The 22,949-nt window shown below is 38.9% G+C and overlaps 2 protein-coding genes and 2 pseudogenes across 2 annotated transcripts in view; 3 read left to right on the forward strand and 1 right to left on the reverse strand.

The window, feature by feature from the left end:
- The window catches only part of SEPTIN14 (septin 14), a 93,715-nt gene that overhangs the window by 38,117 nt on the left and 32,649 nt on the right, over positions 1-22,949 (reverse strand). The window lies entirely within an intron of this gene.
- Positions 480-1,294, forward strand: LOC112314776 (RWD domain-containing protein 1 pseudogene; annotated as a pseudogene).
- Positions 3,459-22,949, forward strand: part of ZNF713 (zinc finger protein 713) — a 55,395-nt gene continuing 35,904 nt past the window's right edge. Inside the window, exon 1 of the mRNA XM_024571568.3 lies at positions 3,459-3,658. The gene's annotated coding sequence lies outside the window, so the exon portion shown is untranslated. The remainder of the gene's footprint in view (positions 3,659-22,949) is intronic.
- On the forward strand, positions 17,567-18,052 carry LOC123480841 (NADH dehydrogenase [ubiquinone] 1 beta subcomplex subunit 4 pseudogene; annotated as a pseudogene).

Raw genomic sequence — 22,949 nt, forward strand, 5'->3', positions numbered from 1 at the left:
CATTCCTACAGCGCCTGGCTCAAGTTACCAGAGATTGCAACTCTAGGCCCCACAGGTCACCTACTACATAGGGCCACACTGCCAAGACCAGGGGATGTAGCAGATCTACCTAATACATAGAAACAAACACAGGGATGCAGCCAAAACGAGAAGACAAAGAAACATGCCCCAAATGAAGAACCAGACAAAACTCCAGAAAAATAACCAAATGAAATGAGACAAGGAATCTGAGTTCAAAACACTGGTTATACAAATGCTCAGTGAATTTAGGGGAAGAATAGATGTGCTCAGTTTGAACTTCAACAAATACATAGGAAAATAAAATGGCAGGAGACTAGCTTTGGGACCCAGGCCCCTCATCTGGGTACCCTGTGCCTGCACCCGCCAGGCCACTGCCCACTCTCCTAGTGCGGCGTGAGCCTGGCTGCAGTGTGCCACCTGGGTGTCTGGACAATCAATGGGCAGCAGCAAGGGCCGCAATGACAGATTACGGGAGGAGCAGCACAATGAGCTCGAGGCTCTGGAGTCCATCTACCTCGACTCCTTTACAGTATTATCAGAGAATCCTCCCAGATTCACCATCACTGTGACATCAGAGGCTGGAGAAAACGTTGAAATTGTCCAGGCTACCCTCAAGTTTACATACAGTGAGAAATACCCAGATGAAGCTCCTCTTCATAAATATTCTCCCAGGAAAATTTGGAAGATAAGGATGTCTCAGGTATTTAAAAGTTATTAGCATACACTGTAATTGAATAATAAAATAACTGAAAAATTGAAAACAATAAAATAAAAAATAAAAGTTATTAGCATTCATAAAGAAGAAAACATGGTATGGTGATGGTCATTAGTGACAGCTGTGCAAGAAAAATTAAATGAAATAATGGATCAAATAAAAACTAGAAGAGAAGAAGAAAAGAAACAAAAGGAAAAAGAAGCTGAAAAGCAAAGCAATTATTTCATGGCACTCCTGTTACAATTGAGAATTTCTTAAGTTAGAAAGCCAAATTTGATGCAAAACTCTTGGAAACCAAAAAGAAACAAATAAAAATAAAAGAACAAGCAGGAAAAAATAAGTGGGAAACAGCTATTTTAAACAGATTATAATCTTGGCACATCTGATACCCAGTTCTTGGAGGATGTTGGAAACAATGTAGAGGTAAATGAGTCTTTGTTCCAGGAAATGGATGACTTGGAGCTAGAAGATGATGAGGATGATCCAGACTATAATTCTGCTGATCCAGAGAGTTGGCCAATCGATGGACCATCCTCATCTGCAGAGAGGCTTAACTGACACAGCATCTTGGGCTTACTGAGACGATGTTGATTTTCCATTTTTTTCTAAGAAAAAATAATTTTCAGAATATTCTTCTGAAGCTCTCATCAATGAACTTAATAAACTCACCTTTAAGCTTCAAAAAAATAAAATAAAACTGTCAGGAGAGGAATGCAGACAGACTCTAGGAGTAAAGACTGGCACCTGCTGATAGGCAGCAAGGAAAGGGATACCCCAATCCTAAAACCACAAGGAACTGAATTCAACCAACAATGTGAATGAGACGAGAAGTATATTCTTCCCCAGAGCCTCCAGAATGGAGCATAGCCCTGTTGACATCTTAACTTTAGCCTTGCAAGACTCTAAACAGAGGACCCAGCTGAATGAAACTATACCTGAATTTTTGCCTTACAGAACTACTAGTGTGTTCATTGTAAACGACAAAGAACCTGCCAAACCATCTACTCACTTTGTCTTACAGGCAAGCTGAATACAGGCCAGATATTACCATAGTAATTGTGTCAGAAACAAATGGTCAGAAAAGTTAGGAAGTTCAAAATGAAATATCTCATCACATCAGAGTTTCTTCACAAAGATAAAAAATAAAAATAAGGTGGTTGCAACCAAAGTGAGTTTGCTTGGCTCCTGATGAGTCAACATATTATGGATACTGTTCAGTGTGTGTTTGTTTTCTTTATTCAAGAGTCAATGCCAATTTTGAAGTGACTGAAAAATTAGCATTTGTGAATAGTCTGTGTACAACTTCAAGAGAGGATATTTTCAAAGAAGTTGAGAAAACCCTAATTCAGTACTCATTGAGTGGAATTTGCTAAGCAGGTACTTTGTGGAAAATATTTGAATCTACCATGGGTTATTAAAATAGTAATGTCAATGGCGAACTTTATTTGTTCTCATGGATTTAACCATTGTTAGTTTCACGAATTTTCATTAAAAATATAGAAATTAAATGTCCTGATGTACCGTACTACACAGCGAGAAGTTTGGTGGGTTCAAAGTGGAAAGAGTGTGTGTGTTAAAGTTTTATTAAGATTAGACCTCAGCGCCAAGGTCTAAATTTTTCTAAATGACAACTGTCCTCAATCACTTATCAAATACTGAATGGATTTGGAAATTAGCTTTTTCTGCAAACTTGATTATGTTTGTTAATGAAGTCAATCTAAAGTTACAAGGTAAAACAGCTATAGCATGTAACTTGTACTACAGTAAAGTCATTTCGATGACAACTAATATTGTTTGAATCACAAGTGATGCCAAGCTGTTTTATATACTTGCAGTGCTGTCAAAAGGTAAAACAAGAAGTGAGAGCCCTATCCCCTTGCAAAATTAGCAGAGGATATATTTTGCAAGCGCAAACTATTGTTCCAATAGCATTTTCAGACTTCTGTGCGAGTGCAAAGGGCATTTCCGTATTTCAAAATGCATTTAACCGTACAGCTGAGGAACTGCTACTTAACCTTTATTTACAATAGGAGTGATTAATCTGACATTTAAGGACATGCTATCAAGACAATATAATGTAACTTTATAAATGCCTTCCAAGCAATGAATATGTTCAATGTAAATCATGTGCTTTGAACATCAGTATTTGACGTATCTATATATATGAAAAGTTTTCAAAGGTGGAAATATGTAAGATTTCATTACAGACTAGCATTAACAGATGAACTTTTGCAATCCATTTTAGTGCTGGAGAGCTAACTTCGAATCCGAATTAAGTGAAATCTTATCCCCGTTAAAAGAATTCCATTCTTCTCATCAGTAGACCTGTGTTGCCAAAAAGTTGTATTCAATCATTGTTATTATATTTACAGTTTCCTCAGTATAAAAAGGCGGGGATGGGGGGCGGTATTCCAGAACCGATCAGAACGGGGGCTTGTCCAGTCGCCTAAGGGTCGGAGCAGCGACACCGCGCGGGAGACCGAGAGTCGAAAGTTTCTAATTGTCAGGGCTTATGGGAGGGTCCTCGCCACCGCCTCTTCTGCCCTCCGAGTACGCGAAATTCGGCGAGGGCCGGGGGCTAAGTCCCAGGACTCCCGGGTTGCCGGCCCCGGTACAGAGCAGACCTGGGAAAACCGGCGGCAGGTCCGAGCCAGCAGGTGGGAAGCGGTCCGCCCCGGGCGCCCCTGGCGCATGCGTATTGGGGAGCCGAAGGCAGCGCGGCGCAGTCGCCATTGCAGGGTTTTCCCAACAGAGCCTACCTGGCGCCGGGGGCTGGTCCAGCCCCAGGGGCCCCGTCACTGGGAGTCATTGGTTCAAGCATCAGGGCACTCATCACCTTCTCCCGCCTGGGTTTGGGCGGGAGGCGGAGGCAGCGCGGAGGCGGTGTCAGGGGGCGGAGCAATCCGAAAGGCCCTTTGTCTGGTGAGTGCAGCCCGCCGGGACCCCGCGCGGGCTCCGGGAAGGGCAGGCTGGGTCCGAGGGCCCCCTGGGCGCGGAAGCCGCTCCTGCGCTTGGACTCAGATCCCCTCAGCGGCGCCCCAGCCGTTTCTCAGACCCTGTGTCCCATGATGGATAGGAAGGAGTTCCCCAACCGAAGATTTTAAATGCGTTTTCCTCTAATATCTTCTGCAATTTATTTTTGTGTAGGCATGGGTGGGTATTATCATGTTCTGGAAAGTTTCCCCACAAGTCAAGATTATTAAAACATTCACCATTATTTTCTTCAAATACTTATAAAGGATTAAAAAAACACTTTTTTTACATTTTTACTTATGTTTTATTGGGTATTATTTAAGGGACTTAGACTTTGCAACTGGAAACACAGCTAGGCAAAAATCCAGAACTGTTCTAAAGAAGAAAGAAAAGTTAAAAGTTCTTATAGAAAAAAAGGACATTCGTGAGAATTTTTCAACCCTGCATTGCTAACCCTAGGATTGGTCCAGGACAGTTATTCGTCAGATGACAGGCAGGATGAGGATGCCAGCTGATCGGGCAAGTGGGGGTCATGAGGTCTGGTTATGTCACGTGGTCTGGATAATAGATGTCAGGTGGATGCATGTGTGAGTCCTTCAGAAAATAATTAGGTGATCTGAATAATTAAGTATTTCAGGGATAAAGGGTTATCTGGAGGTCCAGAGGTACCATAGTTTGCCCTGTATAATGCGCACCCTCGTTTTTGGCCCCAACTCCCAAGAAATAAATCTTTTGTTTTAATTTTTAATTCAATTTTTTATTTATATTTACTTGGTTTTTGTATTATAAAGGAATTTTTGCATTTATTTTTGAACATATTATGGTACAAGAAATTGTATGTAACAAATAATTACAAACCACAAGAGCAGATACAAGGTATTTCAGGCACTACCCATGTATAATGCACACCCTTACTTTTCCCTCAAAAATTTGTGCAAACAAAAAAATTGGGGCAAAAAAGTGTGCAGTATACCCAGCAAAATACAGGTATATCCAGGCATTGATGCAGAACTGAACAGTTCAAAAACTCTTAAGTTCCCAAGCTAGTTAGAACAAGAATAGCCTTTCCTCATGCCTAAACACTTGTAATGTTAATAATTGTAGTAACTTACTTAAAGTGACTCCATCTTGTATATCCCTTATCATCACACCTTCCTTACTGTCATCTATTAAGTTATTTTTCCCACTGAATTGAAATGACATTATATTCTGCAGGTAAGTATATACTCAGGCTTGTTTGTAAATATATATTAATTTAATCATCACCCAAGAATTTTTTTCTATTATTCATTTTAGAGAGAGAGAGAAAACATCAACCAATTTCCTCCCATACCTGCCCCAACCGGGCATCAAACCCACAACGTAGGTATGTGTCCTGACTGGGAATCAAACCCCGCAACCTTTTGGTGATCAGACGACCCTCCAACCAACTGAGCCACCCGGCCAGAGCCAGACCTGTTTTAAGACTGTTTCTTTCACTGCTCTGACAGTTTCTGCACTGATACCATTTTGTTTTAATTTAAAATATTTTTAATAATGTAGGATAGCAAACTCCCCTTTACTATACCCTTTGACATATAATCTGTTTAACTTATAAATTGTGTGAAATGTAAAACACACAAAAATTATATATTTCTAACAGACAGATTTGATGATGGTCCTTTGCAGGTGCTCAGTAGATAGTTGTGTTTGTTGAAAATCTGTTGTTGAAAACTTACATGGTTCCCTGTTGCCTTCACTTCAGGATAATGTTCTAGTTTCTTAGCAGTGCTCTCAAAGCCCTTTATAATCTTAATATTGCATACTGCTTTGCCTTCTACCCTGGCACTCTATGCTCTGACCATCCCAAGCTACTCAAACAAGACACAAAACACTCTGGGAAAACTCATTAACTTGATTATATCAAAATTTTAAATTTCAGTATTTGAAAAGAACAAAGGCCTAAAAATAAGAGACATGAAGAAAATATTTGCAACAGGTGAAAGAGATAAAGGATTAATGTTTATAATATGTAAAGAACATCTGTTAATAACAAAAAAGGAAAGAAAGTAGGCAAAGGATACACATAGCATTTTATAGAAGAAGTACACCTAATGAATGAACAAAAATAAAGCTTAACCTCGTAAGTAACCATAGAATGCAAATGAAGACAAAGATATTTTTCACCCACTAGACTGGTAAAATATAAATAATTATATTAACCATACAAGTATTCAGGAAAATGTGGAGGGAGGGAGGAAGAAGGGCACCAGCTATAAAATTGAAGAAGATCATTTTGAGTGAGCATTTGACTATACCTACAAAACTGTTAAGTGAACTTAGTCTGTGGCTGAAAAATTCCACTGTAGTATCTATTATGCAGAAATCCTTGCACAGGTACACAAGGATATGTGTACAACGATGTTTATTACAATATTATTTCTAATTGTGAGAAATTGGGGGAGGCCAAATGTTGACTAGGGACATAGTTAAATATTTTTTTAAAATATATTTATTGATTATGCTATTACAGTTGTCCCATTTACCCCCCCACTCCACTCCATCCTGCCCACCCCCCTCCCTCCCACATTCCCCCCCTATAGTTCATGTCCATAGGTCATACTTATAAGTTCTTTGGCTTCTACATTTCCTACACTATTTTTACCCTCCCCCTGTCTATTTTTCACCTATCATCTATGCTACTTATTCTCTGTACCTTTCCCCCCCTCTCCCCCTCCCACTCCCTTAATGACAACCCTCATGTTCTAGTTGTTTGCCTAGTTTGCTCTCATTTTGGTTTTGTGTGTGGCTGTTAATAACTGTGAGTTTGCTGTCATTTTTACTGTTCCTATTTTTGATCTTCTTTTTCTTAGGTAACTCCCTTTAACATTTCATATAATAAGGGCTTGGTGATGATGAACTTCTTTAACTTGACCTTATCTGAGAAGCACTTTATCTTCCCTTCCATTCTAAGTGATAGCTTTGCTGGATACAGTAATCTTGGATGTAGGTCCTTGCGTTTAATCTTGGGTAATGTAATTATGATGTGCCTTGTTGTGTTCCTCCTTGGGTCCAGCTTCTTTGGGACTCTCTGAGCTTCCTGGACTTCCCGGAAGTCTATTTCCTTTGCCAGATTAGGGAAGTTCTCCTTCATTATTTGTTCAAATAAGTTTTCAATTTTTTGTTCTTCCTCTTCTCCTTCTGGCACCCCTATAATTTGGATGTTGGAACGTTTCAAGGCGTCCTGGAGGTTCCTAAGCCTCTCCTCATTTTTCCAAGTTCTTGTTTCTTCATTCTTTTCTGGTTGGATGTTTGTTTCTTCCTTCTGGTCCACACCATTGATTTGAGTCCCAGTTTCCTTCTCATCACTATTGGTTCCCTGTACATTTTCCTTTGTTTCTCTTAGCATAGGCTTCATTTTTTCATCTGTTTTTCGAATAGATTCAACCAAGTCTGTGAGCATATTGATAACCAGTGCTTTGAACTGTGCATCCGATAGGTTGGCTATCTCTTCGTCGCTTAGTTGTATTTTTTCTGGAGCTTTGAAGTGTTCTGTCATTTGGGCCATTTTTTTTTTTTTTTTTGTCTTGGCGCATCTGTTATTTTAAGGGGCGGAGCCTTAGGTGTTCACCAGGGCGGGGTAATGCTGGTCGCAGTGCTGTGACGCTGTACGTGGGGGAGGGGCCGAGTGGGAGCAATGGCGCCCGCCTCACTCTCCTCCAGCTTTCAATCTTTCACTCCGATACCCACAATCAAACTGGGCCCCTCTGGTGCTGGTTCCCGAGTAAGTGGGCCTGTGCACACTCTAGGCCCCTGTGGGTCTCTCCAACAACCTCTCCTGTGAGGCTGGGAGTCTCTCCTGCTGCCGCCCCAACCCCCAGGGGCGCTTTCAATCAGAGGTTTGAGGCTTTATTTCCCTGAGCTGGAGCCCTGGGTTACGCGGTCTGCTTCGCTCCCCGCCATTTGTCCGGTTTATCTGTGGGTGAATGTGGTGCCGCTGCCTGCCCCGTTCTCCGCCACTCTGAGTCCGGCCCTCTGGGTTTATCTGTGCAAATGTGGGGCCGCAGGGTCTGCTAGTGCTCAGACTGCCTGCGCCATTTGTCCCACACTCCACCAGTCTCAGTCCCGCCACAGCCACGCGAGTCCTCTCCACCCCGGTGCCCGTCTCCGCCCCTCCTACCAGTCTGGATGAATGTTTATTTTCTATTTCCTTGGTGTTGGTCCCCCTTGCTGTTCGATTCTCTGTCAGTTCTGGTTGTGCGAGGAGGCCCAGTGTGTCTACCTACGCCGCCATCTTGGTTCTCCATAGTTAAATATTTATGGTGGCTCCATACAGTGAAATACTATGCTGCTATATACTACAATAAGGTAGTGTATTATCAAGTTAACAGACAGGGAAAGAGCTCTAAGATGTTTAGTGAGTAAAGGATGTTGCAGAACAATGCACATAGTATGGTGTGCTTTACGTTAAATATGTATGTGGTTATATGTGTTTGTAAATGCACAGAAAAGCATGTACACAAACTGACAGACAGTGAATTACCTCCAGGGAGGGAAGTAGAAGAGTTGAAGGGCACTAACATTTTACTCTGTATATTCCCATGTTTTGTGTACTCATGTTTACATGTGGAATGTATAAAAAACTTGTTAACATGTATAACTGTGTAAGAAAAAAAACAAAACAAAAACCCTCTCACACATTAAGGGACTAAAACCTGGATTTTATAATGCAGAAAGTTTTTAAATTAGCTCTTTTTAAAAAGTAGCAAAAACAAAATGCAAATGATAAAATGGAGGCTATAATTCTTATTTATGTTATGATGAGGGAGTTTTGGGTTACAATTTATGTTCAAGGGTCCCCAAGACAACCCTCAACTTCAATGATTTGCTGGAAAAACTCACAGAACCCAGGAAAACCGTTATAATTACATATACCATAAGTATTACAGTGAAAGGATACAGATTAAAATCAGCAATGAAAATAGGGCAGGGTCCAGCAGAGACCAGGTGCAAGCTTTCAGTTGTCCTCTCTCAAATAGAGATTTTAATCTGTGCAAGTACAGATAGGGCTTAACCCTGCCGAAGTCCAAAAATTATAGTATGGGTCACATGTATCCAAGAGATACAGTCATTGCTAGTATGTGCTGAAATGTGAAAAAATAAAATAAAAAACACTGAAAATTTGCATTTATTTACATAATAAAATACATGATTTTTAACTTATTTTCAGCTACAATCTAGAAATTGTTAAAGAAATATAAAAACATAAAAAATAAAAAATTTTTCTTTTCAAAAACTGGAAACATGGATATGCTGAAAAATACAACCAAAAAAAGTCTTTAACATTAATTACTCAGAATCTTCAATAGTTGGCCTTGCAAAATGTCTGTAACAGTCATCACAAACAATATTGCTGTGCTCAAGGCATAAATAGATTCTTCACAACACTTGCAAAAATATTTTGGTAAGTGACTTGTTTTGGATTTTGGATGCATAGCACCTAACACAAGTTTTCCTTTTCCTGCTTGTTTAGGGAGCCATATCTATGTTGTTGCTAGAATCTCCTTCAATTTGTGGTAGTCATGTACAAGTGTGCAGCCAGTCATAACCTTGAACCTATGTACCCGATATGTGTAACAATACTTAAGAAAAGAATTTGTATCTCAGATCAGCCAGGACCTCCACAGGGTTAATTCTCCCAGCAATGACGTGACAATGTATATGCAGTATTGCCCACCAGGGAAGCTCGTCCAAATCATGGCATCCAGAATATTTACTGGAAGTTGGTCATGTGGGCATTGCTGACTACCCATGTTGCTACCTTCAGTCTATAGCCCGTTCAGAGGGCAAGCTGATATCACGTGGCCCAAGGTTTCCACCATAAATCCCAATATTAGCAAAAACTTTCTGACCTGTCCTAAAGCTTCAAGTGAACAGAGACACTCTTAACAGGCAGGATGTTCCAAGTGGTTATCTGCCAGGAGCGAGGCCAGGGTCAAACCTTTCCTTGAAATGTGCAGAATTTGGACCTGCTCAGTTCATCACTGCATAATAAACTCTTACAAATCAATAAGAAAAAGATAGTCTGGTAGAAAAGTAGACAAATGACATGGAAGGGTAATTTATAAAAGAAAAAATATAAAAGCTCAAAAATAGAAAAAGCTCTGCCTCACATGCTATCTAAGAATAGCATGTTAAAGCAGCAGTTAAACACTATTTATATATTAGATTTTTAAAATCCTCACTCAAGGACATGCTTATTGATTTTAGAGAGAGGGGAAGGGAGGGAGAGGGAGAGAAACATTGATGTGAAATAGAAACATTGATCTCATACTTGCCCTGACTACGGTCCAAACCTGCAACCCAGGCATGTGCCTTGACTGGGAATTGAACCTGTGACCCTTCAGTTCACAGACAACGTTCCAACCAACTGAGCCACACTAGCCAAGGCTATGTATTAGATTTAAAAAGAATAATGCCTAACACTGGCTAATGGTCACTCTCATATACTGTTGATGCAAGTATATCAACAGTATATGAGATATACCTGCAAAATGCTATTCAAAATGCTATATGAGTAGCATTTTGCCTTCTTTCTGGCCCAGCAGGTTCACTTCTAAAAATTTATCCTAAGGAAATAAACAAACAAAATTTTACTAAAACTGTGGAAGGGAGGAGGAGCAAGCAAGCAAGCAAGACCTGGCCAATATGGCCCAGCTGGTTGAGCGTCATTCTGCAAACCGAAAGACTGCCTGTTCGATTCTTGGCTGAGACTCATGGCTGGGTAGCTGGTTTGATCCTGAGTCAGGGTGTATATACAGTGCCACCAACAGATGGGTCTCTCACATTGATGTTTCTCTCGCTCTCTTTCTCCCTCCCTTCCCTTCTCTCTAAAATCAAAAATAAAATTAAAGAATTTAAAAGAAAGAACCTAAATGTCTTGATAATTTGTTTTAAAAATTTGGGTATTTCCATTATAAGACAGAACCTAGGTGGAGGTTGAGGAGGGAGGTAGGAGGTGGAGTGGAAAATAACAGGGAGGTGATGATTAATTCTGTTAGAGACATACAGACTTCGAAACATGGGGTATCCTTGAGCATCTGACCATCAGAGGGGTAGACAGTTAGTCTTGGAGCTCAGGAAGGAAAAAAAAAAATTGGGTATTTCGTGCAATGGAATGTACAATGAATCTATTTTTAATGAATATTTAGATTTTTTTCTGTCATGAAGTGGTAGATACAATTTAATCAATTAAAATCAGATTTCAAAAAAGAAAATTATGCATATAATAATGACATATGCCGTATAATAATGTGTGTGTGTGTGTGTGTGCAGAGTAAAGCCTGAAAGGATATACTCCCCAAATATTACTGGTTACCTCCAAGTAATGACATTATAGTTTACTTTCTCTGTGCTTTTCTATATTTAGTAAAACTTTTGTTCTAACATTTGTCAAAAAATAAAATAAAGGTGTTTCTATGGTAGAGAAGGAGTGTGGAGAAAGATCACTCTCACAGCTGTGTGAAAAAAATACTGGACTAACATCAGGGCCAGTTAGTTGGGTGTGGCACTAATTTCAGTGAGAGATGATAGTGGCCTGAATCAAGGTAATGGAAGTGAAGATGGAACTTTCACTGCATATTTAAGAGGGTAGATTTACAAGGATTTGACTTTTGATGGGGGAGAGAAAATAAGGGGAAGAATGGCAAGTCAGGGATGGCATTCAGGTTTCAGGTTTAGTGGTGCTATTTATTGAGATAGAGACTATGATAGAAGAGTAAGAATAATGTATAATATATAAATACAGCTAACAATGTGCTATGTTCTAAATATTTACAGATATTTACTCCCTTAATCTTTACAACCACAAGGTAGGTACTGTTATTCCTAGTTTTACAGGTGAGGAAATTGAAGCATAAAGTTGAGTAACCCAACCAAACTCACACACTAGCAAGTTGTGGAGTCAAGAATCAAACCAAATCAGTCTGGCATACTTGATGGTGAATAGCTGGCAAGAGACTTGAGAGAGAATGAGTTTTGAACATGTTCAGCTTAAGAAGTCTGAGAGACATCTCCATGGGGATGTCCAGTAAGGTTGTTAAGTATGCATATGGTTATGTAGCTCAGAAAAGGTGATCAGTGAAGCTATGGCAATGGGTAAAGCCACCTGAGAGTAGATAGAATAAAAATAGAACAAATGCAAGCACAAATGGACTTAACTATATTATGAATGAATGACATAACCACACTGAAGGAAATGGGGGAAAAAACCTAACTAACTTCAGGAAATAATATATTGAGTGGATACTGCAAGTCTAAATATAAAGAGAACTCTACATAAATATAATCAAGTTAGTAAATATGTTTCTCGCAGGGGTATGAGTTAGAAATTTTGAAGCTGCTTATATGTATACCAAAATTGATCAAAGAAGTAACCATATTGTAGATAATCACAGCCAAAAATTCTTCACTGTTGAAGAAAGAAGTTACCAATGAGGAAAAAAGGAAGACTAAAATGATCTTGTGTAGCTTTGTGCATATGTACCTTTGATAAAACCCAAAAGTAAAATATTTATTTTGAAAAAGTAAAAAAATTAATAAAATAAAATAAAATAGAAGACAAGATAAAGAGCTTCCCAGACAAGAAAAAGATAAGGAGTTCATCACCATCAAACCAGTGTCAAAAGAAATGTTAAAGGGACTTCTTTAAGAAGAAGGGGAAAAAAAGAACATAAATGTAAATAATGAAATTGCAATAACTATGTACCTATCAATAATCACTTTATTTTTTATATATTTTCAAAGATTTTACTTATTTACTTCTAGAGAGAAAAGAATGGAGGTAGAAAAAGAGGGAGAGAAACATGATCAGTTGCCTTTTGCACACCCCCAACTGAGGACCTGGCCTGCAACCCAGGCATGTGCCCTGATTGGGAATTGAACCAGCAACTTCTCAGTTGGCATGCCAGCACTCAATCCACTGAGCCACACCAGCCAGAGCAGTAATCACTTTAAATGTAAATGGATTAAATGTTCCAGTCAAAAGACACAGGGTGACTGAACAAATAATAAAACAAGACTCATACATATGCTACCTACCAGAGACAAACTTCAGATCAAAAGACATACAGAGACTGAAAGTAAAGCAATGGAAGATTTTCATGCAAATGGGAAATAAAAGCTGGGGTATTAATACTTACATCAGACTAAAGAAACTTTAAAACAAAGGTTATAACAAGAGACAAAGAAGGAAATTTCATAATGATAAGGGCTTGGTAAACATTTATGTGGCCAATGTACGAGCACCTAAATATATAAAGCAAATACTGATTAACATAAAGTGAGAGATTGACAGTAATACAGTAGTAATTTTAGGGGACTATAACACCCCATTGACATCAATGGATCTTCCAGACAGAAAATCAACAAAGAAACAGAGGACATAAATGATAACCTTAGACCAGATGGGTATAATTGATATTTATAGAACATTTTACCACTAAAGAGTAGAATATACATTTTTTCAAGCACATATGGACATTATCCAGGATAGACCACATGTTAGGCCATAAAACATGTTTCAATAAATAGGAAGATCAAGCATCTTCTCTGATCACAATGATATGAAACTAGAAATCAATTACAAGAGGGAAAAAGCACACAAACACAAGGAGGCTAAATGAAATCCTAAACAATGAATGGGTTGGCAATGAGATGAAGGAAGAAATCAAAAGATATCTTGACACACAACAACCCAAAATGTATGGAACACAGTGAAAGCAGTCCTAAGAGGGAAATTCACAGCAATACAGACCTACAACAATAAACAAGAAAAATCTCAAATAAACAATTTAATCTTATACCTAAAGGAGCTAGACAAAAGACAACAAAGCACAAAGTGAACAGAGGAATAAAATAAAGATGACAGCAAAAATAAATGAAATACAGTCTATAAAAACAATACAAAAGATCAATGAAACCACGAACTAGCTCTTTCAAAAGATAAACAGGATTGGTAAATCTTTAACTAGATTTGTCAAGGAAAAAGAGAAAGAACCCAAATAAATAAAATTAGAAATGAAAGGGAGGTGACAACCGACATCACAGAAATACAAAGGAGTATAAGAAACTACTACAAACATGCCATCAAATTGGGCAATCTAGAAGAATGGATAAATCCCTAGAAACATACAATCTTCCAAGGCTGAATCAAGAAGAAAGAAAATTAGAACATACCAACTATTATTTACAAAATTGAGTAAGTAATTTAAAAAAAAGACTCACAACAAACCAAAGTACTGGACCAGATGGTTTCACAGGTGAATTTTACCAGGCTATTTCAAAAAATACAACTGGAGGGATAGCTCCCAAGCTCATTTTATGATGCCAGCAATACTCTGATTTCAAAACCAGACAAATATATTTCAAAAAAGAAAATTATAGGCTAGTATCTCTGATGAACATAGATGCAAAAAGCCTCAATACAATATTAGCAAACCAAATTCAGGAATATATTAAAAAGGTCATACAGCAGATCCAAGATGGTGACAGAGCAGGTGGAAGATACACTCACCTTCTCCCAGGAACAAATTGGAATTAAAACTAAAATGTAGAATAACCACCCTTAATAATCAACTGAAGACTAGCTGAAGTCTTATAACAAAGGATTTACAGAAGAAGCCTCATCAAGACAAGTAGGAAGGACAGAGACATAAAAAGGTCTGGCCCTGCTCCCACATGCAGAAGCTGAGAATCTGGATGGATATGTCAGCTGTAAATGTTCCCTCTACAAAGAGTTGGGTCTCAACCCCAAGCCAAGATCCACAGACCAGACTACCAGAGCTAGGGACAGGTACCCACATAACACCTGGCTGTGCATATCAGCAGGGAATCTGCCAGGAAGAGAGGAGGGTCTGGTAAAGACACAGGCAACCTCTTAAAGGGTCACTGCACAAAATCTAGTTCATGGCCACTCACCCTGCATTCTGGCAGAGGAAAGGTGAAATAAACTAGAGGGTGGCATGAGGAGAGATCTGAAGTGACAGCTGCCAGAATCCTTGTCACTCTCCCACACCACAGACACTATCTTTCTTGGGTAGAGTACTCCCTGTGGTATCAGCCTGAGGGAATGCAATAGCCCCACACTCTAGACCCTGCAGAGCTTGCACCCTGCTGAGGAGTCAGCTGTCTGGGCTGGAGTGTAGAGGTCAGGGTAGACTCAGGGGGTATCAGTGACTGAGTTGTGGGGTTTTGGGGTGGGGCCATTCCTCCCACCTTCCTGTGAACCTTACTGGCACCTCCCCCTCATAGGAGATCCACTAGCCCCACCCTCAGGGCTCCCAGCAGCTTCACCCTCCTGACTCCTGGCGACTGTGTACTGAGGAGGTCTGGGCAGAATCTGAAATAGACTGAGTCGTGTGGCTCTGGGGCAGGTGCCACTATCCCAAACTTCCCCCAAGCTTGACCAACATATCCCCCTCATGGGAGATCCACTAGCCCATCCTCCTGATTCCCAGAAGCCCTGCCCTGCCCTGCTGAGATTGGTCTCCCAGGAAAAATCTGGGGCAGAGTGAGTTGTGTGGCTCTAGGATAGGGAACAATTTTTCTTTGCACACCCAACCAATGCAGAGCCATCCCTTCACAAAGCCAAAGCTTGGTCAGTTTAGGCCTGATAAACTATACTGGCCTCACACTGATGACTCCCCGAAACCCAACTCCAACACAAAGATGTGTGAGCAACCAGTGGGTATACCCTGGGACATTTGCCAAATTACCTCAGACCCAGCACTGGCATGAGATTGGGCCTGTATTAATCTGGTGAACACTACTCACCCCTAACTGTTGACTCACTGAGAACCTACCTCATACAACTCCAATATCACCAGTAGCTAGTTCAGTGACTGAAACTAACAGGCATGTGGAAGCAGGAGGAGATGGATCTCAGGGTATCTTGGGACTTTTGCGAACCTGTCCCTGGGCCTGGTGTAGGTAAAAGCCAGTATCAGTGTATAGTGTGATCCTCCCCCCGCACACTCAAGCCCAGCAAAGGTGGCCAAATCTGTATATTGCTTTGTAGCTTCAAACAGTTTGCCCAGGGTCAGTCACAGGCAGCATCTGACATTGGTCTGAACTTGAGTCCCTCACAAGAGGCCCCAGAAACAGCATATCCATGGTCAGCTTCAGACAACATCAAAACAGGATCCAATTAGCTTTAAAAGCAGCATATCAAAAGAGAGATCTTGGCAGGCACCAGCCCCTGCTGAGGCAAAATTCTCTTCATGTGGTCAGCACCTGCACAGCACCTCAAACATTGTGATTAGGGTTGATTCTCACACTTAGCCAGCCTGAGGGTCAACCTCATGCACAAACAGACCAGTAGCAATCAAGACACAATTACAGCAGGAGAGCCCACATAACCCACTCAAGGGACATTCCTGGAGCACCCAGTTAGGGGATCAAGGAGGAAGTACCACTGGATCCTGCAGAACATTTACTACAAAACATCGCCCTGACAAGACAGGGAGTCATAGCAGATCTACCTAATACATAGAAACAGACACAAAGAGGCAACCAAATGGGGAGGCAAAGAAACATGCCCCAAATGAAAGAATAGGAGAAATCTCTAGAAAAAAAAGAGCTAAATGAAATGGAGGTAAGAAATTTATTAGATGTAGAATTTTAAAAAAATGGTTATAGGTTGGGGAGGGAGGTGGGACTGGCTGGGGTGGGGTGGAGGGAAGGGGAGAAAATGCAGACAATTGTAACTGAATAAAAATAAATAAATTTAAAAAAATGGTTATAAGGATGCTCAAGGAGTTTAGTGAGAACTACAACAACATGAAAAAGGACATAGAAACTGTATTAATAAACCAGTCAGAAATGAAGAATATAATATTTGAAATGAAGAATACACTAGAAGGAATAAACAGTAGGTTGGATTAAGCAGAGGATCGAAGTGCTTTGGAAGACAAGATAGCAGAAAACACCCAGTAAGAGCAGCAAAAAAGTAAAAACAATTGCTAAAAATGAGGATAAGTAACCTTTGGGACAACATGTAGTGTAACAGCATAGCATCATGAGGATACCAGAAGGAGAAGAGAGAGAACGAGGGATTGAGACCCTATTTGAAGAAATAATGACTGAAAACTTTACTAACCTGGTAAAGGAAAAAGACACACAAGTCAAGAAAGTGCAGAGAGTCCCAAACAACATGAAGTCAAAGAGGCCCACCCTAAGACACATCATAATTAAAATGGCTAAGGTTAAAGACAAAGAGCAGCAAAAGAAAGACAATTACCTACAAGGGAGCTCCCATAACACTGACAGCTGATTTTTAAAAAGATTTTATTTATTTTTAGAGAGAGGGGAATGGAAGGAGAAAGAGAGGGAGAGAAACATCAGTGTGTGGTTGCCTCTTGCACACCCCCTACTGGGGACCTGGCCCTCAACCTACGCATATGCCCTGACTGGGAATCGAACCCACAACCCTTTGATTCACAGGCCAGCACTCAATCCACTGAGCCACACCAGCCAGGGCCTGACAGCTGATTTTAAAAGTGAATATTTCAGACCAGAAAGGATTGGTGTGAAATATACAAAGTGATGGAAAGCAAGGACCTGTAAGCTAGAGTGCATTACCCTGCAAGGCTATTATTTAAAATTGAAGGAGTAATAAAGAGATTCCAAGATAAGAAAAAGCTAAAGGAACTCTTTACCACTGAACCATTATTAAAAGAAATATTAAAGGGTTGTCTATAAGAAGAAGGATAAGCAGAAAAATAAAAGAGAAACAAAGTTATAAAGAATAAAATGACAATGAGTACATACTTAAAATAATCACTTTAAAAGTAAATGGCTTGAGTTGTGCACTACGTTTCCAAGATGTCGCGGTTCCCAGAGTACAAGCCGTTGCATTTCGCCACTTTGCCCCCTACCCTTGACCCAGCTGAATACGACATATCTCTGGAAACCCGGAAAGCACAAGCCGAGCAGTTGGCCATTAGAGCCCGGCTTAAAAGGGAGTACCTGCTTCAATACAACGACCCCAGCCGCCACGGGCCTATCGAAGATCCTGCTTTGACTTGTTAGACCTATGCAAGAACAGCAAATATCTATCCTAATTTCAGACCCACCCCTAAGACCTCACTCTTAGGAGCTCTGGTTGGATTTGGGCCCCTCTTTTTCTGGTATTACGTTTTTAAAACTGACAGAGAAAGGAAAGAAAAACTTATCAAGGAAGGAAAATGGGATCGAAAATTTAACATCTCATATTAAATCTGGCAATGATGACTGTATGCATTATTGTTTAAATAAATCTTCTATTGATCATTAAAAAAATAAAAGTAAATGGCTTAAGTGCTCCAATCAAAAGATATAGGGTAGCTGAATAGATAACAAAACAAGAACTATATATATGCTCTCTATAAGTGGTCTACCTCAGAACAAAAGATACACACAAACTAAAACTAAAGGGATGGAAAAGGATATTTCATGCAAATGGTAGTGAACCCAACATAGGAGCACCTAAATATGTAAAGTAAATGTTGATGGACATAAGGGAAAGACTGTCAGAAATACAGTCAAAGTAGAGAATTTTAACACCACATTGATATCAATGGATAGATATATCACACAGAAAATTAACAAGGAGATGGTAACCGTATATGACACACTAGATCATATGCATTTAATTGATATCTTCAGAGCATTTCACTCCAAAGCAGCAGAATATACATTTTTTTCAATGGCACATAGAACATTTACTAGAATAGTCCACATGTTAGGACATAAAGCAAGTCTTAAATATAACAAGATTGAAATATCAAGCATCTTCTCTGACCATAATGCTATGCAACTAGAAATCAATCACAGGAAAAAAACTGAAAAACACACGAACACACAGAGTCTAAACAATGAATGGTTTAACAATGAAATCAAAGAAAAAATCAAAATATACCTTCAAACACACGAAAGTGAGACAACTCAAATGTATGGGACACAGTGTAAGCACTTCTAAGAGGGAAATTCATAGCACTACGAGACTACTTCAAGAAACAAGATCTCAAATACACAATCTAACAACATACTTAAAGTAATTAGAAATAGAACAACAAAGCCCAACATGAGTAGAAGGAAGGACATAATAAAAATGAGAACAAAAATAAATGAAACTGAGTTTAAAGAAAAACCCAACATCTGTTGGATGAAACCAACAGATAGTTCTTTAAAATGATAAACAAGATTGAAAAAACTTTAATTTGACTCATCAAGAAAAAAGGAAGACCCAAATAAATAAAATCAGAAATGAAAGAAAAGTAACAAATGACACCAAAGTAATCCAAAGGATTTTAAGAAAATATTATGAATAAGTATATACCAACAAGTTGGAAATCTAGGTGAAATGGATAAATTCCTAGAAATACACAATCCCAGCAAAATAATAAAATCTGAATAGACAGATTAAAACTAGCAAAATTGAGCAATAATTAAAAAACTCCCAACAAACAAAAGTCCTGGACTAGATGGCTTCACAGGTGATTTTAACCAAACAAAGAATAAGGGGCCACAGGGTAGAGATTTAGCAAAATAGAAAGAACTCATGGACATGGACAATGGTGTGGAGATTTTGGGGGGTAGGTGGTGGGTGGAGGTAGAGGGGGAAATAAATGGTAGTGTAAAAATGCAGTAAATTATATGCCATAAAAATAGGAAGGAAAAATGTTCAAAGAAGAATGAACACCTATCTTCTCAAACTCTTCCAAAAAATTCAAAAGGAAGGAAAACTGCCAAGCTCATTTTACAAAGCCAGCATTATCCTAATTCTAAAACCAGATAAAGAGACTACAAAGAAAGTAAGTTATAGGCCAATATCCCTATGAATATACATGCTAAAATCCTCAAAAATTTTTATAAACTGGATCCAGCAATACATTAAAAAGATGATACAAGATGATAAATTGGGGTTTATTCTGAGGATGTAAGGTTAGTACAATATCTGCAAATCAACAAACATGATACACCACATAAAATGAAGTTTAAAAACCATATGATCATATCAATAGATACAGAAAAAGCATTTGATAAAACCCAGCACCCATTTATGATAAAAAACACTCAGCCTAGTGGAAATAGAGAGATATACCTCAACATAATAAAGGACACATGTGAGAAACCACAGCCATCATACCCAATGTGCAAAAACTAAAACCATTTCTCTTAAGATCAGGAACAACATAGGGATGTCCACTTGCCACTCTCATTTAGCATAGTAGTGGAAATCCTAGCCACAGCAATCAGACAAGAAGAAGAAATAAAACTCTCATTATTTGCAGATGACATGATAGTTGTATATAGTGAACCCTAAAGATTCCATGAAAAACTACTAGAACAGATAAATAAATTCAGTAAAGTAGCAGGTTACAAAATTAATATCCAGTAATCAGTTGCATTTTTATACACCAATAATCAACTATAAGAAAGGGAAATCAAGAAACAATTCTATTCACAATGGCTACAAAAAGAATAAAATACCCAGGAATAAATTTAACCAAGGATGTAAAAAACCTGTACTTGGAAAATTATAAGACATAAAGAAAGAAACTAAAGAAGATATAAATAAGTGGGAACATATACCATGTTCATGGATAGAAAGAATTAACACCATTAAAATGCACATTCTACCCAAAGCAATCTAGATTCAGCGCAATTCCTATCAAGATACTAATGATGTATTTCACAGAACTAGAACAAATATTCCAAAAATTTATATGTAATCACAATACACCCTGAATAACAACAGAAATCTTAAGAAAGAACAAAGTTGGAGAAATCCTGCTACCTAAAACTATACTCTAAGGCCATAGTAATCAAAACAGCATGGTACTGGCATAAAAACAAGCACAGATCAATGGAACAGAACAGAGTGCCCAGAAATAAACCCATCCCTCCATAGTCAACTAATATTTGACAGAGAAGGTAAAAACATACTTTGGGCTAAAGACAGTTTATTCAGTAAATGCTGTTGGGAAAATTGGACAGATAAATGCAGAAAAATGAAACTAGACCACCTCACACCACACACAAGAAAACATAGGCAGTAAAATGTGATGATAATCTAATGGGGTTTTCTTTATAGGTTACTGTCTTCTTTACCCTGACTGCCTTGAGAATTCTTTTCTTTGTCACTAACTTTTGACAGTTTTAATATAATGTGTCTTAGAGAAGGTCTTTTTGCATTGAGAAAATTAGGTGTTCTGGAAGCCTTTGAATGCAAAGGTGTTCTGAATGCAAAGGTCCAGCTCTTTCCCTAGGTTTTGTAAGTTCTCATCAATTATTTGTTTGAATCAGCTCTCTCTTCCTTTCTTCTGTCTTCTCCTTCTGGTTTATCCATTGTTCTCATATTACTTTCTCTAATAGAGTCAGATAGTTCTCATAGAGTTTTTCCATTTTTTTTTAACTCTCAGTGTTCTGTCTTCTTCCACCTGAGTCATTTCTAGATTTCTATATTGAGGCTCACTAATTCTCTCTTCTATCTTCTATCCAGTCCTCTCTGTTTCTCATGCTCTATAATTCATTTTTCATCTCATTTATTGAGTTCTTCAGCCCCAGTATTTCTGTTTGATTCATTTTATAGTTTTAATCTGTTTGGTAAAATACTTCTTTTATTCATTTGTTTTATTCCAGAGCTTATTGGAATTTATCCAGAGCTTAGAACTACCATTCTAAGTTTTCTTGTATCTCATTGAGTTTTTTCAAAACTGCAATCTGTAATTCTGTCATTTAAATCACAGTCTTCTGTGTTTTTGAGTTTTGTCTGGAGAGTTTTTATTTTCTTTCTGAGTTAATTTATTACCATGGTTTTTCATGTACCTGATTGTTTTTTCTCTGCCCTTGAGGAAGTGAACTCTTCGTTTTAGGTATGGTTTATATCTTTTAAAGATCCCTTTCCTTCAGCTGTGGAGAGGACAAGAATAGATTTTGGAAAATTTTAAGGAACAACAATACTTAAATGGTAGGCAGAGGAGAAGGGATTAGATCAAAGCCCATTGAGAGAGACCATGGAAGTAAAGCAAGACACAGCTATCAGCAATATCAGACACCTTAAGCACTTAAGAAGTAATGAAGTCTATTGCAAGAACAACTTAAAGGTTTTCTACATTACCAACCAGAGAAATTTCAATGGAGTCCTTACAGCAGAACAGAAGCAAAATTATAGAGAATTGAAAAATTTGTGGAGAGCACACTTTCCCTTTCCACAAAAGACTGAAGACTGTGTCTTTCTGGCTGAGCTGAAACACTGAAGATGTCTCACCGGAGCAGAGAAGAGCTGCCCAGCTAAAGAGAGGTCTAGCCCTGGGGCAACTTCACAGCCATACTCTTTACAGGCTCGCTATATCAAATTGAGCTCTTCCATGGTAATGCTGTTTTCACAGTCATGCTGTATCACTGCTGAGCTGATTGTACTGAATAAAGTTTCCTTCTTCACCACACCCCCCAAAAAAATAGAAAAAAGAAAAATCAGTGGGTAGTAAGGAACAGAAACAAGTTGGCTCTGAAAAAGAAAGGATGGTAGTTGGAAAGGGGTGTATAGCCAGTGAGGGTTTTTAATGTTGGGAGAGACGTTAAATGATTTTAAATGATCATAGGAAGGAGTCAATAAAAGTGAAAGATATAGTTGATGATATAGGAATAAGAAGATATGTGCTAGATTCAGGTCTGTAGGGAGGTTGGGGAGGATGGACTGATTCCAGGGAAGAAATACCTTTTAAATGCAAATCCTGAGCCGATACTACCCTCTAGACATAGTATTTCATTAGGCCTGGGATCTGTTTTAAAGGAATATCATTATTCAAGTGATCTTCAGACCACATTATGATAAACACTTCTCTTTTTTCTATTTTCCCCCATCTACTAGGCCACTCCTATCTTCTTTTCTTTTCCACACAGTCTAGAGTCTAGGTCTTGTGATTCATGGTCTAGTGTTTGTAAGGTGAGAAAGATATCAGAAGTGATGTGGCTCTAGAAGTGGGTGACTAAAGTAGAATGATGGTGAAATTTAATTGGGATGAAGGAAGTAAAGGAAATGAAAAGTTCTAATAGCTGTTTGTATACTTGCTTGCATCAAAAAAAAAAAAAAAAAGCCAAACCCACCTCCCTCCCCCACCTCCACCCTCCCCCTTGGTTTTGTCCATGTCCTTTATAGTAGTTCCTGAAAACCCCTCTCCCCACTATCCCCTTCCTACTCCCCTCTGGCTATTGTTAG

Source organism: Desmodus rotundus, chromosome 1, assembly GCF_022682495.2.
Source record: "Desmodus rotundus isolate HL8 chromosome 1, HLdesRot8A.1, whole genome shotgun sequence".
NCBI lineage: Eukaryota > Metazoa > Chordata > Mammalia > Chiroptera > Phyllostomidae > Desmodus > Desmodus rotundus.